General features: G+C 39.4%; 1 pseudogene; it reads left to right on the top strand.

Annotated features, from left to right (window-relative positions):
• Nucleotides 1-1,751: 1,751 nt before the first annotated feature.
• On the top strand, nucleotides 1,752-1,889 carry LOC145268480 (U2 spliceosomal RNA; annotated as a pseudogene).
• The last annotated feature ends 2,633 nt before the right edge of the window (nucleotides 1,890-4,522 follow it).

Below are 4,522 nucleotides of genomic sequence, written 5' to 3'. Positions count from 1 at the left end.
ATGTTCCATGGGTCACTGCAGCTGGAAGCTCGTTTTCCAATCTCACACCCAACCCCTCAGTAGAAGCTCGGCGGAGACCGAGGGAGGAACAAACATTCTACACCGAATGCTGGTCCGCACTTAGAGCGGTGCTGGGGACCAGTGTCCTCGAACAGTCTAGAAACAGGCTTCATTGGGAGCTAGTGGGGCATAGCAAAAAGGAACTGATAGTAAAGCAGATGAGGATGTCGTTGGAGGAGGTTCGCTCCCAGTGGAGTTGGGCGCCGGGACGGGACTTTCTTACCAACTCAGAATTTTCCCTCACCTGGCGACTTTCCCGGAACGCACTGCCCCTCTTTGATGAACTCCACTTGCACAAAGAAGAGACCCGGGTTTATTGCCTGTGCTGCAATTTAGATATGAAGGAAATAGTTGGTCATGCTTTTTTCCACTGCAACAGGCTTAAGATACTCCTAGGGTACGTCAACAAGGTAACGGTTCGCATCGATGCCAAGTGCCTGTTTAAACTTGACGAGTCTTATTTTGTGGAGAACATTGATCCGGCGCTGCCTAGGGAGAAAAGAATGTTTTTTCTGGCGATCCTAGTAGTAGCGAGAATGGTCATATGGATCACATGCTTCAAGCGAGTCCGCGAAGGGATATCTGTTCCGGATCGGGATCTGATCGTCTACTTTAAACATCTGCTTAAAGTAAAGATCAGATGCGATTGGAAGAGATTGCCTTGAGTAGTCTTTGACAGGAGGTGGGTGCATGACACTAGCTTGTGCATCTGACGAGGCGCCAATTTTGAATTTGTGTTACCACCATAGGCATGGCACATGTGGTACTGGGTCCCACGGAACCCATCCCGCCAGGTTAGCAATAGAAAATTAAAGAGACTCTTGACTGGTGGCACAAATGAGGCCTGGTCCCCCGATTGTTTGTTTTGGCACTAGAGAACCTTTCGAGGCTACCCTACCATTACTCCTCTTTCGGTACCCCGGAAAACAGTAGGCGATCTAACTACTTAGATTAGCTCAGGGAGGGACCTTGCTAACAATGCACTAGACATTTTTATTTGATCATTTTTTCTAGGTTGTTTTTCCCACTCCCCAACACAAAGTATTTGTTACCAAATTAAGAACTTTTATTTTTCCAATGAATTGAACTTGTTTCACACACACACACACACACATACACATTTATGTTTAAAAAATAAATAAATAAAAAATGCCCCCCCCCACACACACACACAGAAATTGTAAATATATGCTTTTGGCTAAAACGCTGGGAATTAATTAGTTAGCTTTAGATTCCACAGAGTGAATGAGGTATTGTGGTAAATGTTGCCAGTCAAGAGTAAAGTCGCTAAAGACTCCAATTTTGACTTTAGTTACAAAGACCCTGCAACACTCCCCTCCCCAGATCTTATAGAGCCTTGTGCCTAAATTTGCTTTGTCTTTTGGAGATTTTACTTTATAAATTTTTAAATTTTATATTGAAATTTTTTAATTGTAATTTTTTCTTTAAACAGAATAAATTAAATATGAAGATCAAAGTGTAATATCTGTTCCGGCAAATACTACAAGCAAAGACCATATGTGGGAGCAACCCCACGTATAAGACCTTGGTCAATGTAAGGGCAACACTTCATACCAACTGTCACTATCCAGCTCCCCTACTCCTCTGGGAGTTGGTCCCCATTTCCCCCTCATTCCTCACGTTAAAAATAGGCCTTGTGCCTAATTTTCTCGGTGGGGGAGTAAATAAATACCCTTTTCTTGGCCTTTTGGCCAAGATGAAAGTGTAGTATCTGTTCTTACTACATGCTGTACTTATGCTTATAACTTTGTGATATAAAGTGGGAGATCACTTTTCTGTATTAATTTAATGTAAAATGATCACCCACTTTACAACCAGTCCGTCTCAAAGCCATTCAAGATCATTTAAGTTGTTTTTGAAGGATTCCAGTTGTTTTTGAAGGATTTCAGTTATTTTTTAAGCATTCAAGTCATTTTTAAGGTTATTCAATTCATCCTTAAATTCATTAAAGTCATTCTAAGTCATTTACTTTTTATTTATTTAAGTCATTTCAGCCCATTTTTTGGTCATTTTAGTTTATCTTTAAGAATTTCATGTCAATCCTACATTCACGCATTCATTCATTACATGAGAGCATGCGACTAATGGCTATTGGCCTTGTTTGTGTGTTGGCAAAAATTGAAAGGGAGAATATTGTTATTATTATTGTTCCCTATTTACTTCCCCTTCCTCACAAGGGCAGAGTTAGACACAAGGTAGGTTTTTAATGTAGGAAAAATCCATCTTTCTTAAAAGGGGCACTCTGGAAAATTAAAAATACCTCATTCTAGAAGAATTTCTTCTCACTGACCTAAGAGCTGGATTGGAACAATACGATCTCCGCACAAGATTTTTACCTACATTAAAAAAAATATTTATTATACCTATATCTATTTTCTTCAATTAAAATTTTCCTTGTATTAAAAATCGATCATGTAGCAAAAAAAAAACAACAAAAAAACAAAAGAACCCCTTCTCCATAAAACTCGTTTTTATTTTAATAAAAATGGATACCAAAATAAATCTATAACTATGTATCTATTATATAAAAGGAACTTTGTGTGTGTGTGTGTGTGTGTGTGTGTGTGTGTGTGTGTGTGTGTGTGTGTGTGTGTGTGTGTGTGTGTGTGTGTGTGTGAGAGGGAGAGAGATAGAGAGTTTCCTATAGACTCAAAAACGGCTGGGCCGATTTTTATGAGATTTCACATGAAGGTGATTTTTATTAGATTTCACTTTACATGCCTGGTGGTGTTCTTAGATAGGTTTTGTATCGGAATGTCTTCAATAACTATCGATAATCAATAATCGAAATAATTTGATGAAAAAAAGAACAGGCGATGTTGACCAAAGTTAACACCTTACACATCCCTACATCGCAAGTGCATTTATTATCACACAAGCAGCAAAAATAGCCTTCTTAGTGACACACAATATGGTTTCCGTTCTGCTAGATCTACAGCAGATGTGCTTACAGTTATATTTCATAGGATTAGCGAATCTCTCGACGGAGGCAACTTTCTAGGGCAATTGCTCTTGACATATCTAAGACCTTTGATAGGGTATGGCATAAAGGTTTACTTCATAAGATCTCTAGCTATGGTATAGCTGGAAATGTCTTCTCAATTATTAAATGATTTCTTTCTGACAGGTTCATAAGAGTAGTAGTTGATGGGCAAAATTCAGAAGCTCACAGTATTAATGTTGGAGTACCTCAGGGGTTCATCCTGGGCCCAACTGGGCCCAATTATCTTCCAAATCACATCCTTACATCATTTGTAGACATTTATGCTGATGACACTACCATTTATGGTAGCACATCTAAGTCAGTAAACGACCAAGTTCTCTCCGATTCTCTCTCCTCTGATCTTGAGCATGTGGTACAATGGGGAAAGGAGTGGCTGGTTACTTTTAATGCATCTAAAACCAAGCTTCTCTCTTTAAATCATCAATGTTCTGATCCCCATTTGGCATCAGTTGAAATGAATGACTCTCGTCTTGAGGAGGCCTCAAGTTTTGACAAGCTTCTGGGCTTGACCTTTACTCCTAATCTTAAATGGAACATGTACATACAATCTGTTGCCAAGGCCGCTGGAAAAATGGTGGGATCCTTCTAGATATCTCACTGCTGATGCAATTCTCTATCTATATAAGATCCAGGTACGTCCAAGGATGGAATACTGTTGCCACATCTGGGCAGGAGCTGCTAGAAAGGACTTGTCCTGCCTTGATAGAGTTCAAAATAGACTTTGTAGCGTCGTAGGAGATATCCTTTTCTCTTTCCTGCAACCTCTATCTCACAGAAGAGATGTTGCGAGTTTGTCTCTGATGTATCGTTATTTCCATGAAAAGTGTTCGACTGAGCTCCAATCTATGGTCCCTCCCTCGCCAAACTTTCACAAGAAACACTCGTCTAGCTGAAAACACTATCAATAATTCCCCCCACTCTTTATCTGTGCCTAAACCTAAACGTAGATTCCATGAACAAAGCTTCTTTCTTAGAACTGCAAACCTGTGGAATTGTCTTCCGTTTTCCTGCTTTCCAGTTGCCTTCAAGTCTAACGTAAACAAGTTCTTGATGAGCCGTCCCACTTGTTAACAAATTTACTGAATTTCCATTACTAACGATTACTATATTATCCAATTTCTACTGTATACTCTTTAACTCTTATCCTCGAGTGGCCTCTTGGCCTTGATAAGTAGTGATGCTTATGTAAAAAAAAAAAGAAGGGCCTGATATATAAAATCAACAGTAGGTTCTTTGATATGTCAGAGATGCGTTCGAAATAAATGCGTCTGTTAAAGCAAAATTGCACCATGACACTAGACTTTTTCATTTTAAACTTAAATTCAAGCCATTATCACCGCACAAGCAGTAAGGCCAGGCATATAAAATCAACAGTAGGTTCTTTGATATGACAGGGGTGCGTTCGAAATGAATGTTTCTGTTTAGAGCACAATTGAA

Source organism: Euprymna scolopes, chromosome 43, assembly GCF_053919585.1.
Source record: "Euprymna scolopes isolate OS-2025 chromosome 43, ASM5391958v1, whole genome shotgun sequence".
NCBI lineage: Eukaryota > Metazoa > Mollusca > Cephalopoda > Sepiida > Sepiolidae > Euprymna > Euprymna scolopes.
The sequence above is the reverse complement of the archived record's forward strand: the minus strand, read 5'-3'. Positions and strand labels throughout refer to the sequence as shown.